General features: G+C 40.5%; 1 pseudogene; it reads left to right on the top strand.

The window, feature by feature from the left end:
• The first annotated feature begins 2,575 nt into the window (after window positions 1-2,575).
• Window positions 2,576-2,878, top strand: LOC144304518 (non-histone chromosomal protein HMG-17 pseudogene; annotated as a pseudogene).
• The last annotated feature ends 12,140 nt before the right edge of the window (window positions 2,879-15,018 follow it).

Here is a 15,018-nt window from a genome sequence, read left to right on the forward strand (position 1 = left end):
GAGAAGCTAGTGCTTTTATTCTGGACAGGAACTGGATAACTTTTCTCCAAATTCTTGCACATGTGGCCTGGAAAGCTTGCTGGGCCCACTGAAGCCTGATTGCTGCCTGAAACTTCACTTCCTCTAAGAGGTATGACTCATATCCACCACATAGAGGCCTTTTATTATCCAAAACAACAGTGTGGGAGTGGGGAGCCCTCTCTAGGAAATTAAAAGTGCCGAGGGTCAAGAAGAGAGCTCTGCAGGTTTCTGCTGCCCTTTTCTTTCATTCTCCACCAAGTTAGATATCTTCAAATTACCAGCCAATTAATTTCTCTTTTCCTTTTCTCAGGAGGGTATAGGTCTTTGTTTTTTTAATTCAACTTCTTTGAGAAATCCTACTGCTATCTTCATCTTATATTCACCGGGGTTATCCTGTAGGCTTCTGCTTTTTCAACTTTCCCTGACTGGGTTGGTAAATTTTCTTTTTTTTTTATAGAGATCCAGAATGAAGTATGAATGTTATTGTATGATTTACTGATGTGCACTCAATTGAGATTTAATAATGAGATATGTCTCAGATTTTCTTTATTACCTTGTTCAGATCTTTTATAATATTTATTAATCATTTTCTTCTCTTATACAACAAGTATTTATTAAATAGCAGTTATGTACCTGGCATTATGATAGATATGGTAGACAGTGGAAAATAGAAATGTACCTCTTGTCAAGAAATTTACAGGTGATCAGTCTACCAATATTTATAGGAAATTAAGAAATTATATAGGGGATCCCTGAGTGACTCAGTTGGTTATGCATCTGCCCTCAGCTCAAGTCATGATCTCAGGGTCCAGGATCCAGCCCCCTGTCAGGCTCCCTGCCCAGTGAGGAGTCTCAGGGAGTCTGCTTCTCCCTCTCCCTCTGTCCCCACCCTCCCCCACTTGTGTGCTCTCTCTCTCTAATAGGTAAATAAAGTCTTAAAAAAAAGAAATTACATAGATTTTGTTGATCAAAGCACTAAATTGAGTTTATCTTCATTTGAGCTCCATTAGGAATGATTGCTTATGCCTTTGATTAAAAAAATATGCATTTCCTGGTAGTGTTGGTTATCATTTGTGTACATAGAGAAGATCTATCAGGCATTATTTGTTATTTATTTATGTACTTTTTATTTATTTTCATTATTTGTAATTTAATTAGGACTTCCAATCATGCTATGGTTGAGTAGGCTCCTCCTGAACCTAATATACCTATGGATGAGGTTGTTAACTCTGAAAAACATGCAATGCACACACACACACACACACATACACACAATGAACTGCAGAGATTTGAAAATGAGCAGAAACAATCAGATTTTGAAGGAGGGTGAACAATCATATAAGGAAGGGCAGCATGGGGTAAATTTCCCTTTTTTACAGACTTCAGGCTGAGGAACAGGCTAATGTTGGCACTATTTGGAAGAGCCAAAACTTTAATTAAAAAACTCAATTTTCCTGCTAAAAGAGCCACAGGATAGAATTAGGGGTAGCCAGTTGCTGGGAAGTGAGGGGAAAATTCTAGAGAGGAGGAATCAAGGGAGAAGAAGTCCTAATTATATGTGTACATAGGAAAGGGAAGCAGAAGGTTTTTGTTTTACAATTTGGCAATAATCAATAGCTCCTTCATGAAAAATTATTAGGGGTGTGCAAGGCCCTGAATACAGTACTATTTTGTTCTGATTTGGCTATTGTTGTTCTTTGTGAAGAACTCTACGGAATTTAGGAATTTTAAGGTCCTTAGCTTAATACCATTGTTATTACATCAAATCCTCGAGATTAACCTCCAAAACACTACAGTGTCTACCACATGGCATCAAAGACATTGACCCAAGCACTGGACTTGTCCCTGTAGATACATAAATGAGCATGATTCTATCCATGCTCTCCAGCTACTCACCATCTTAGAAATATTGCTTAACCCATCAGACAGTGTCAGAAGGCATTCTCTGAGCAACAAGTAGATGTCAGGATCCCTGGATGGCCCGTTTGGCCCTAAGGATGCTTCTATTACCGAATTTGTGTCATTGAATTTACTCTCAGAATAAAATTAGATGATCTAAATGTGAGAGAATACATCTGCCATGTTCTTAGAAGATGTCATATCAGCTTACTTAGATAAGTACAATTGTTTAAAGAGGTAATTAGTTTTCTCAAAGTGACAAAATAAGAATTATAGTTTTCCTTTTATTTGCTGAAGATATTTTTCTAATTCCTCCTTTGATAAGCCCTGACATCTAAGATTTCTTACTGTTGTTTTATTTGAGAAGCAAAATAAGGTAGAGGAAGTGGCTTCTGAAACAAGTTTCTTTGAATCCAAATCTTGACTTTACCATTAAGAAGCCATATGACTCCACATGAGTTAATGCCATATAGGATTGTTATGATGATGGCAATAATACATAGAAAACACTTAAAATTGTGCCACAATAAGCATTATTTATAATTATTGTTGAGCATTAAAAAAATCTGATGAGAGCAGTGTGAAGAAGAAGAGGCGAGAACGAACCCCGGACTGGCCAAAGCCACTGCATCCCCGCGTCCAGCGCTTATGTCCCAATGCCGTCACCACCATGCCCAAGAAAAAGGCTGAAGGGGATGCTAAAGGAGATAAAGCCAAGGTGAAGGATGAGCCACAGAGAAGAGCTGCAAGGTTATCTGCTAAACCTGCTCCTCCAAAGCCAGAGCCCAAGCCTAAAAAGGCCCCTGCAAAGAAAGGAGAGAAGGTACCCAAAGGGAAAAAGGGGAAAGCTGATGCTGGCAAGGATGGAAATAACCCTGCAGAAAATGGAGATGCCAAAACAGACCAGGCACAGAAAGCTGAAGGCGCAGGAGATGCCAAGTGAAGTGCATGCATTTTTGATAACTGTGTACTTCTGGTGACTGTAAGTTTGAAATACTATTTTTTATCAAGTTTTATAAAAATGCAGAATTTTGTTTTACTTTTTTTTTTTAAGCTATGTTGTTAGCACACAGAACACTTCATTGTTGTTTTGGAGGGAAGGGCACATGTCACCAATAGAATATCTCAGAAGCGAGGTTGGTAACAAGGGGAAAAACATCTTTGCCTTCTAGTTTTGAGAAACTTCCTCTTGGCTCCCAGGAGGAGTAATTCCTTGATGTTGACACACAGGAGCCACCTTGGTGGTATGGAAAAACTAAAATTCATTTTTTTAGGTCCTCTTCTCCCTCTCTGCCTTCAACATAGACTTGATTCCCTTAAACCCAGAGACCTGTTGGAACCTGACCCCATGAAACGGCTCCCAGTATGTCAGGCAATCTGCACTTTACAGGGTCACCACTCAGATAGCATCTCTCAAAAGAGTTCCTTTTTTTAGCTTGTGGATCTTCAGATTGATAAATCTGCCATTTTCATTTCATTTCCTGAAAGTCAGGGTCAGCTTATGAAAAGTTGTTAAACAACATGCTGCATGTGAACTGTCAACCCTCGCTCTAAACTTTCCCTCTTCAGAGCATCACATGAAGACTTCGTTGGGTTTTATAGTGGCTTTCTGATTTTGGTAGTCCATTGAAAAAGGGAGTTTGAAAGTTGTTGTATACTGTTAACGATCGGGTGCTCATGTCCTGCCTGAAATACCATGACTGTTTATGAAAAGTATCTTTAATAAAGCTGGATACAGTTTGGCTTGGAATAAAAAATCTGATGAATCCAAAGTGGATAAGCTGATGGTGACTTAGACACAAAATAATGCAAAGTACTTTCAATTCTAATATTTATCTGTACAGCCTTTTTTCCTTAATTTTAAAGGAAATATTGCTTATTGCTTCAACAAATATGAAAGGGGCTTCCTATATTAATGGGAATCCAATCCTTCATTCTGTGCTACCATGCAAAGGCATGACTTAGATATTCTAATATATTCTATACTCACATTCTTTTGCATCCCTGACAAAACCATTTAGACAGAACAAATAAGGACTCAACAGCAGTTTCTTATATATAGTTAGATGATAAATTATTACTAATTAAGTTCTGTACAGCTATGGTTCAAGTTAAAATAGGTCATTGCTCAAATAAAGGTTTTTGTGGATACGGGTATCTAGCATTTCCTGAATATTTTTCTTGTTTTTGGTCATTGTTTTTAGGATTGCCACCCATATAACCATAAACCAGAATTAAATGGTTATATTAAGTACATAGGGAGAAAGTTGAATAAATTAAGAATTTTTTCCTCTGCATCCAGTAATACAGCATGAAAATTACCGCCAACTAATTTGGACTTTCAATTGCATTGATTCTCCTATGAGAAGAATATGAGAATTATGTTTGACTTTCTGAAATGTGTGTTTTTTTAGTATTATAGAACCCTCAGTATTATTTGTCAACATTAATTTTAAAGTGTCCTATTCCCACTGTATTATGAACAGTGCCATTTCTGAAAGTAAACTATAATATCACGTCAAATGCTTCTATTATAATTAGCAGGAATCATGAGGCTTTATATCATTCATTATGTTGAGGGAATTCACTCCAAAAATATTTCTTGACCAGTCATTGCTGATTTGGAGATTTTGACAGATGTTAAATATGTCTTAAATACCTCTCTCCAGCAACTATGTCTTGTCCACCAGTTGAGACTGCCCAAAATGGAAGACAGAACAAAAAACACAAAGATGAATTGAGTTGATGAAAGAAGAATCTGGTTCTCTAATGCTTACAGTTATTTCTAGTGTCACTGTGGGTTATGAATCCAATTTGAACACTCTTTTACTGGTCTTTATCATTCAATAATGCTTTTTCTTATAGATTGATTTCTTTCTTGTTTGAGTCCTTTGATCTATTACTTACTGCTTACCACATTATCAGAAGTAGTAAGATTTATAATTAGTAAACATCATTGAAATATGGTTTTATAAGTTGATGCATTTTATATTTTCTCCTACTTCAAAAGATCGTAACCTTTATCATTTTCATAATGAAAATGGCATGTTAGACAATAGTAGAATGGCACCTGCTAAAACTTACTTGTACAAGGCATAAGTGGAAGTGCAAGGCAGAAAAGCCACTAGCTTGCTGTGGTGACAAGTCATGTTAACTCCTCACTGTTTCTTTTCTGCTTAGGAATTCAAGACGAACTTGTCAGTAGTAATTTCCAGAATAATTTTTAAAAACCTGTGATTTCCTTTTTTTATTGGTTTTAATAAAGAATCACTGCTCCCTAAGCTTACTTGGGAAATTATTACCTATCAACAAGATAGAAGACAAACATATATGATATTGACAGCAGTAGAAAGTAGATCCTTAAGGATGGCAATTAAGAGGTGAAAGCTACTTTTTAAAAAAGATTTTATTTATTTATTTATTTAAGAGAGAAATTGAGTGAGAGTGAGAAAGAGAGAGCATGAACCAGTGGAGGGGCAGAGGGAGAGGGAGAAGTAGGCTCTCTGCTGAGCAGTAACCCTGATGTAGGGCTTGATCCCAGGACTTTGGGATCATGACCTGGGCCAAAGTCAGGTGTTTAACTGACTGAGTCATCAAGGTGCCCCTGAAAGTTACTATTTTTTTTAAATTATCAATCCTAAATTACATTTTTTGAAGATATAACTTGAATCCTAAAAAGTTGACAACTAAAACTAGTAGTAAGAAACTGATTTTATAGTCTAACCTAGAAGGAGAAGATTTGCTTTGATGAATAGTAAAATTGAAATGGAGAAATGGGTACTTAAATGTACCCACCCCGTGTATCCAATCACTGGTAGAATTTTCATTAGCAATGATTTAAAAAAAAAATCCATCATTATTGGGAGACATACAAGGGCAACAGCAATCTCCCTATGCACTGAAATGGGGGTGAGATCATTGTCTTATTTCAAACAAATGCTTATGTTTCTCTGATTATCTGTAAAGATTTATATTTATAGTTAGACAATTTGGACTTAATCCGGGATATGTCAGATTTGTGTTATGACTATAGAACCAAATACACAGTGTTGATTTGGCCAGGTTCAACAACCATGTAATCAACTTACTGTACTTCAGTTCACTAAGTGTGTAAAAAATACAGTTTGACTCTCCGTGCAATAATGTTACGATACAATAGGCCATTTGGTAGTGATGCCTAAGAAATAGAAGGCAGAACCATGAGACTAGAATGAATGAGTAAGTGGCCGGCAGGCTTGGTGGATGAATAAATGAATGAATAAATGGAATCCATTGCCTTTATCAAGCCAGACTGGCTTTTTGAGACCTAGCAGAACTTGACACTCCCCTAAAGTCCATCTGCGATAGGCACATTGGGGATTCTATGGAAAGCTTGTGCTCCTAATGGATTAGTTTGTTGTGTAAGGTGCAATGAAACCTGAGTAGTGTAAGAAGTCAGAAGCCAACCTATGCTAACAGAACTTGTAAGGAGGAAAGTTCAATAATGAATGATTCTGTGTCAAATGTGGTTAACGATGTATAAGGAAGGTGAGATGGCCCCCAGTGTAAGGAGATGGAAAAGGGACTTTTGAGTCTGCTGTCACTAAAGTATGTTTTATAGCCTCAACTCTTCCCTGTCGTGTAACTTAGTGGGAGAGACACCAATTACTGTCAACATGTTATTCAATTACTTTTTTAACCATCAACTCTGAGAGAAATTATCTCAATGTCGACATCACTTTTTGGGAGAGATGGATGGGGAGACATAATTCAGGTTTGAAAGCAATCGTCTAAATTTACAGCTGTATGTGGTCAAACAACTATTGACGCTTGAGAGTTTCCAATTGCTGGTAATAGACTGGAAAAAAAGATAATGTGTTTGATCGATCAGCATGAACAAATTTCATTTAGGGGATCAATAACAGTTTATACTTGACAGAGCTGAGGGACCACATTTATTTTTCCCTTTGATTGAATAAATGTTTTCAATGGGACTGCAAATGTAAAGCAATCCTAACCATTTCTTCACTTGAGGCACAGCTCCCGCTACAGTGTTATTGCAAGCAATGTGTATTTAAAACTAATACACAGAAAAGTGGATAGCCAGGGGCTGGAGCAGTTGAATGAAACTAATGTACAGTTTATTAAAACACAACACATGGTAAGAGAAAGGTTTCATTTTCTTGCTGTTGAGCAATGGAAAAAACAGGAGGGAGACAGCACATTTCATGGTGCTAAGCTTTTTTGTGTTTTGTTTTATTTTGTTTGTCTCTCCCTCTCTTTATTAAGATTAAATCCTTCGATGGATGAAATAAATTATGAAAAATATGAAATAGCAAAAAAGAATCAAATACCCGTGACAGATAACCCCAGGGTGAATCTTTCCTTAGCACGTGCAACGCCTCCTGCCCTGGCAACCCACCTACACACCTGGCTGGCTCTTTTTCCCTAGAGCCACCTTCCTACCACATATGGCACCGAGCCCTGGAAATGTTTGTGAAATGAACAAACGGTTGGACCAGTGACTACTGGTCGTGATTTCCTGCCCAGGGGCCTCATAGGTGAAGCTGATTCATGGCATTCCACTCGGACGCGGTAGCCAGGTCTGGGGTGTCGGCGTATTGTGCAGAATGGCAGCCCTCCTCATTTTAGGGGTGGAAGGACGGCTTCACAGGCCACGTGCAACCCCGCCGAAGACATGAGCTAAAGGAGCCAGGGTCCCGCCGGCCGCCTAGGAAATAGTAGGGAGCTGCTTCTGTAGCCCTGGGTACGGGGCAAAGGCGGCCTTCTAAGCAGAGGAACCCCCGATCGCTTTCATTTTTCTTATACACTAAAGGAAAGTGGTTCTTCTTCTTCTTTAAGGCGTGTTTGCGGGCAGCCCGGGTGGCCCAGCGGTTTAGCGCCGCCTTCAGTGCAGGGCGTGACCCTGGGGTCCCGGGGTCGAGTCCCGCGTCGGGCTCCCCGCACCGGGCCTGCTTCTCCCTCTGCCTGTGCATCTGCCTCTCTCTCTCTATCTCTGTGTCTCTCATGAATAAATAAATAAAATCTTAAAAAAAAAAAATGTTTCCAAGTGACAAGCTGAGAGTCCTTTCTTAGCTCCTACGATCCTTTCCTCCAGAGGCCAGTCATTCCTACAGCCCTAGGCTTTCTAGGGCTTTCCTGTGCAGCCTGAGAGGCGGCAGGTTCTCGGGCACAGTCTCCGCCTGGCCTCGGTGACCCTGGGAGCGAGCTCCCTGCAGGCCGGGTGACCCCCCGCGGTGGTCCAGCAGCTCTACCGCACGGGCACGGCGGGCAACCAAGGGGACGCAGCCGTCCAGGTAGGTCAGGCGAAGGCCTCGGGTTCAGGCGTCGCTCCGAGGAGGAGCGCGGCGTCCTCGCCGCCAAGAGGTTCCTGTGCACCATGCGTCAAAATTCCTCCCCAAAGAGGCCGGAGTTACATCCCCTGCAATTAAGTTTCCGATGAGGGATCCCTGGGTGGCGCAGTGGTTTAGCGCCTGCCTTTGGCCCAGGGCGCGATCCTGGAGACCCGGGATCGAATCCCACGTCGGGCTCCCGGTGCATGGAGCCTGCTTCTCCCTCTGCCTGTGTCTCTGCCTCTCTCTCTCTCTCTGTGACTATCATAAATAAGTAAAAATTAAAAAAAAAAAAAAAAAGTTTCCGATGATACAGAAGACAGGGGAGCCTGCAGATGTGGGGGGTGCTGCGGGCAGAGTGCGGGTCCCCCCCCACCGAGGGGCTGCGGGCAGAGTGCGGGTCCCCCCCCCCGTGGGTGTTGCGGGCAGAGTGCGGGTCCCTCCCCCACCGAGGGGCTGCGGGCAGAGTGCGGGTCCCTCCCCCACCGAATGGCTGCGGGCAGAGTGCGGGTCCCCCCCCCACCGAGGGGCTGCGGGCAGAGTGCGGGTCCCCACCCCGCGGGGGCTGCGGGCAGAGTGCGGGTCCCCACCCGCGGGGGCTGCGGGCAGAGTGCGGCTTCCCGGCACCCCCGCGCACCCCGCCCCCCTCCCGCAGCTGGGCCAGGCCTATTTTGGGTCCGGGGGCTTTGAATTGCGCGAAATGCCCGTGGCTGTGGGGTCCCCCAGGGCGTTCCCGCGGTCCGCGATCCGCCCCCCAGGCCCCCCCCCGGGGCCGCACCCCGCGTGCAGGTCCGGGTGGTCGGGGGGCGCGGCGGCCCTGGCTGGCGCCTCAGGGTACCACAGCCTCCAGGGCGTACATCATCATTTTTAATTTGTCTGCGTCCTGTTTGTTCAGGAAAGCCGACGTATTAGGGCGTGTGTGACTTGACGGCGATTGCGAGCAGAGGGAAGCCGGGTCCACAGCATTTCTCTTTCTTCTGAAACAAGACACTTAATGAGGGAAAGAAGACGACAGAATAAATAATCAAGATTAGTCACTTAGGCTCTGCTACTTGGCAGCTTGGGGTGATCACTTGGAAACTGTACGTTTTCCTTGTAAAGAGTGAGCTGCCTCAGTGTTACCAACTGACCTTAGCTGTCTTCCCCTGTATTGGCTATAATTTAAAATGGTGATGCCTTAAAAACCTTCCAGCTATTCCTAGGCCATTTGCCTTTAAACCAAGCTTTTTTTGTCTGATTCTGAGGAAATAAGTAGCCATACTATGCTTATTTAGGACTGAATTGACTTATGACATCACTGCACTCTAAATAATACTCAGGATTTCAATCCACTTCTTTCTACTGCTATCCATAGCCATGGACTATGGCTCACACACTTTTTGTGAAAGATCAAAAAATAAACCTGAGACCTATAACTTAACCAGCAAAAAAGGATCCTTGAAATCCAGTGGTGAGCAATAATAAATTCCATTTTTCGAAGTTAATTCTTAGAAGGGATTATTTGACGGTGCCTGAGTGGCATGTTTCTGTTTCAGTGAAAATTCACCTTGGCCTTAGGGATGCTAGGAGTCTGAGAACACCGTGTGATTCAGCATGGTGTTACATAAGGGTGACTATTGTAATAATGAAGGTGACATTAGCTACTTTTAATAACAGTGACAAATACATAATGACACAAATGCAATAGAAATTTATATTTTGGTCTCACGTAACCCAAAACGGGTGCTCTGGATTGGTAGATGCCTTTCCTCTAAGCGGTTGCTTGAGAAGCCACACTCCTTTCATCTGTGGTTTTATCTTCTTCAAGCGTGGCACCGGAACATCGCTGAGATCCCCTTCCTGGCCTGGCAGAAAGAGAAAAAGCATCAAGGACCTGTGTGGCTTTTATGGATCATTGACTAGAATTTAGTTTAGTGGCCACATCCAACTGCAAGAACTTGTGCGTTCTGGGGAAGAAGAAGAAGGAGAAGGAGAAGGAGAAGGAGAAAAGAAAGAAGAAAGAAAGAAGAAGAAGAAGAAGAAGAAGAAGAAGAAGAAGAAGAAGAAGAAGAAGAAGAAGAAGAAGAAGAAGAAAGAAGAAATAGGTTCGGTGAATCTAAGCCAGCGCCTGGCAGAGCTACGGTACTTTGAGATGACATCATTTCACCATTGCGGGGATGATAAACTGCATGTAATAGCTTATACAGCAGTGCCCCAAAGAGATGCATGCATTTCTTTCAGAGTAAGAGATTTTGAATAATTGCAGTTTGAACTGTCTGAAGTGATGCCTACCCTTCTGGAAGGAGATGCGGCTGAAGTCCCCGCCCTCTTGCAGAATTGCTGCATCGGTGGAGGGAGGTGATGGAAACCGCAGTCAGCTCTATTGTTAGCCTCACGGTGAGTCTCTAGCCTCAGACAGTCCTGGTTTCCATCCAGGCCCAAGGAATGGTCATGCTCGGAAGCAAGTCATCCTATCTGAGAAGACGTGGCGACTGAGACATCAGCTATGTAGGGAGTGGTAGGTGGTAAAGACTTGCAAAAAATTCTATTTTTTGGTAGCTGCTCCCATTTTCTTTTGTTCTTTCAACATAATATAATCAGTTTTGTATCTAGATAAATGACAGTGGCATGGGTACATTTAAAATAACACATCCAGCCGAATCATAAATATTTAGAATCTTTTATTTAATTGAATCAATTAAAGGGTTTTATATGTATTTAAAATGCACGCGTAATCCAAGGAGTTGTTATTACTATCATTGCGACTGGTACCTTTACAGCTCCCCATCTCTGTTTTGCTCCAGCTGTTTTCTTGTCCTTTTTTTTTTTTTTTCCCTTTCCTTTCCCTTTTTCATGTTCTTTAACCTCTGCCCCTTAAACTAATAAATTAAGTTCCTGGTCTATGAAGGTGCTGTCTGTTCCCAAGTTGTAATGAATGCATCCTCATTAATCAGAGAGCAGAGATCCTCTCGGATATTTTTCTCTTTTCTCCTGTGAATGAGATGCCACAGCGCTGTGTCTGGCTTGTGCTAGGTCCTTGGTCTGTTTCTCGTATTCAGCACCCAGGTAAAGTCCGTGAAAAGGATGCAAGGATTATTTAAACAATGACCAGAAAGGTATTGTTGAAATTACAGAGCCTATGCTGGTTTTGTAAACTAGAAAAGGCCAAATGCTTTTCTTTGGAGCAATGGGAATCCCATAATAATTGCTATGTATCTCAGTATTTCACCTATTACAGAAGGTTATGAATTTTCTCGGAGTAGCTGAGCAATACAATTTGTATTTGTTATAATGAGATAAATTTAGTGAAAAACTTGCAAAACTCATCTTATCCTTCCAGATGTCAGGGCAAATAAGTACTATGAATATCTATTGGTTTCTCATTCCAAAATAACAAGCAATGACTGAAATTTAAAAAGCAATTGCTCCTGTAGTCATTGGGCTAATGTAATATTGAAATAAAAGTTTTTTTTTTTTCATTGAAACTGAGAGTTTGTTATCTGAGTCTAAATCACTGACTTCTGAACATGGAAATACTCTGTGGACATCAATTTTATCCATATTCTCAAAGTCCTGGATCACCTGCTGTGATGGCTGGTGTCTGTTGTGACTTCAGGTTGCCAAGAAATGATTGGGTTCAGTGCTACCGTGCGAAAAAAATTTCCTGGTATTTCTTGGGAGAATTATATGTTTTTCTGAACTCCAAATCCTTAGAAAAATCGGTTTAGAAATCAGAAAACGGGAAAAGTATTGTAATTCTATAGGACTGAAGATGGTTAGACAATCAACATAAAAACATCACTGGAGCTACTTCAAGTCGAAAGCAAGAGTAGGAAGTGCTGATATGTGGAGTCCAAGAAAAATGTTTCCTGGAACCATGGCAAGAGCAAGGAAAGAAGTAGTCACAATTCTAATGAGTCAGGCTTGCTTAGTTGTAGGGTAGCTATAAATGGGTTTGTGATCCTGTCTTAGCTATGTTCATCACTCTTACAAATTAAGTATTAATAAGTTTATATATATACTATACTTTATATAAATCCTGTGAGTGATGCTCCAAGAATAAACAAGTTTGGGGAGCAAAAGAAATCCTTAAATTGGTAATTTCGACATTTTATTCTGCATAGTGCCTTTAACCTTGATAGGAGATTAGAATGTTCTTGTGTTCAAATACCACCCAATAATATCACTGGCATTTTCCAGTGTTTGAATATATTCTATAGGTTACAGATCTTTGTAAATAATATTAAACTTAATAATTTTTATTTATTAAATGATTTATGATATCCATAATATCAAGTAAAAAGTATGGAAAATAAAACCTATTTATGAGACAGAGAGAGCACAATCAGGGGGAGCAGCAGAGGGAGAGGAAAGCCAGGGATGAGCAGGGAGCCAGACATGAGGCTCCATTCCAGGACTCCGGAATCATGACCAGAGCCAAAGGCAGTCACTTAACCGACTGAGCCACCCAGGCACCCATGTTGAAAGTATCTTAAGAAATATAAAGAAAATAAGCTAACTTATCATCATATATGTTCTAAATCAGAATAAAACACTAATGTATTATTATATCTATTTTTTAACAGAAAAGTTCTGAAACTTTTAATGTCACCCTATCAGTGAATGATTCATGTTTATTATTATGGCCACTCATTACTATTACATTAAGAAAGTCTTATGAAAGTATAGTAGTAGTAACTTAGAATTTTGAGAATTCTTAAGACATTGCAAAGATTCCAGGTTTTCATTCACAAATCCCAAAGATTAGTGTTTATTAGGAATTTGGAAATACTATTCTATTGCCACAGTTAGGTGAAGTGAGGGAGTACCTTTAAACTCAGCAGATGGATTGAGCAATTGGACCTCCGGGATGTGGTTTGAGAATCCTAATGTTAATAACTGGGTTCAATGCAAAATAATACTTTCAATTATAGTGAAACAAATATTTGGGAATCGAAGTATTATTCTGCTCTGTGAGGATCAGATACAAATTTAGATGAAGGGTCTAAGGCTAAACTACCAAGGCATGTTTTAGGAATCTCAGACATAGGGGGATAGATTATAACCCCAGGCAATAACTTTGAATATTTGAATATTATTCGAAGCAGGTTGTTTTCTAAGGCTGATGTGAGTTGCCATCAAGTATACTCCTTGACTTAAAAGAGGTTAAAATTGGAGCATCTAGGTGACTAAGTCGGTTGAGCAACCAACTCTTCATTTCCGCTCAGGTCATGATCACAGGATCATGAGATCAGTTCCACCTGAGGCTCCGTGCTGGGCATGGAACCTGCTTAAGATTCCTTCTCCCTCTGCTCCTTTCCATACGTCGCAACCCCTGCAAGTTTTATTCCTCTCTCTCTCTCTCTCTAAAAAAAGAAGAAAGAAAGAAAGAAAGAAAGAAAGAAAGAAAGAAAGAAAGAAAGAAGAAAGAAAGAGAAAGAAAGAAAGAAAGAAAGAAAGAAAGAAAGAAAGAAAAAAAAGAAAGAAAGAAAGAAAGAAAGAAAGAAAGAAAGGAAGGAAGGAAGGAAGGAAGAAAGAAAGAAAGAAAGAAAGAAAGAAAGAAAGAAAGAAAGAAAGAAAGAAAGAAAGAGAAAAGAAAAAGAAAAGGCTCCAGTTATACCAAGTGCTTCTTGGGACTACACTATTGATATCCTGAGGAAATATTCCTCTTCAGACTCTGTTCTGGATGGGGCTAAACTGGTGTGACATTGTGTGACTGGCTAGGTATAGGACAACCTTAGATGCCTGCACTTAGTAACTGATGAGTTATTTTAAGACTGAAAGCCCTCAGAAATAAGCAGCTTTCAGCACCCTCTAATTTTTAGGACACCCTCTAATTCTCCACCTACATTGTGTATTAAATATGTGATCAATAATTCATCAGGCTCGAGTGGAAGTCTATGAAAAGATCAAGAGCAGGATGACCTGAAAAGTTAGGTGCTTTACAGTCTTAGCATTATGTGAAATAGGATAAAGATGAAAGTGAGGCCTTCCCTTGTTGTGGCAGGTGGGGTGGAAAGGAAATAAGGGGATCTGAGCTCTACTGTGTGCCACGGTAAGTCATTTGTTCTCTTCAACTTCGAAGATCTTGTTCATACAATAAGAAACTGAGCCGGATGATCTTTTCAATTAACTGTATCAGTAAAGGAGTTTGATTTTCACTGCCAGTGCCTTGGTTCAGGTCCTTGTTAACTTCAACTTGACCATTCCAATTACCACCTCGTTTCTGGTCTCACATTTCTCCACCCTGCCTTCCATGTTCCTGTTAGAGATTTCCTGAAAACACAGATCTGATCATTTTACTGCTCTGTCTACAACTCCCCAATGGTTTCCAATTTCCCATAAAATGAAGCAAATTCATCTCGTGGCATTTAAAGCTCTTAATGATTTGGTTCCATTTATATCTTCAGCCTCATCTCTCTTTGTCTTTCAGAATATATCCATGGTTACACCTTACCCATCCAGTAAACAGATGAAAATATGTGAAATTGAAAGATTTTGCTCTGGCCCTACTCTGTATTTTAACCTGTGTCTATTTATACTAGCTAGTACACCTGAAGGAACTGCTTTCCTCACCATTTGCACCATTTGCATTTGCATTTTTCCTTTCATTCTACAACATTCAAATGAAAGGTTTTTTGATTCCCCCTCATAAGAGGCGTTGATTGTCTCTGACTATGAAACCATCGTATCTAGCACATACATCTACATGATTGTAATTATACTGCATTAAAATTCTCTATTCATGATAAATTCTTTACAATCATTGAATCTTACTTCCGCATAT

The sequence above is a fragment of the Canis aureus genome, chromosome 34, assembly GCF_053574225.1.
Source record: "Canis aureus isolate CA01 chromosome 34, VMU_Caureus_v.1.0, whole genome shotgun sequence".
Taxonomy (NCBI): Eukaryota; Metazoa; Chordata; class Mammalia; order Carnivora; family Canidae; genus Canis; species Canis aureus.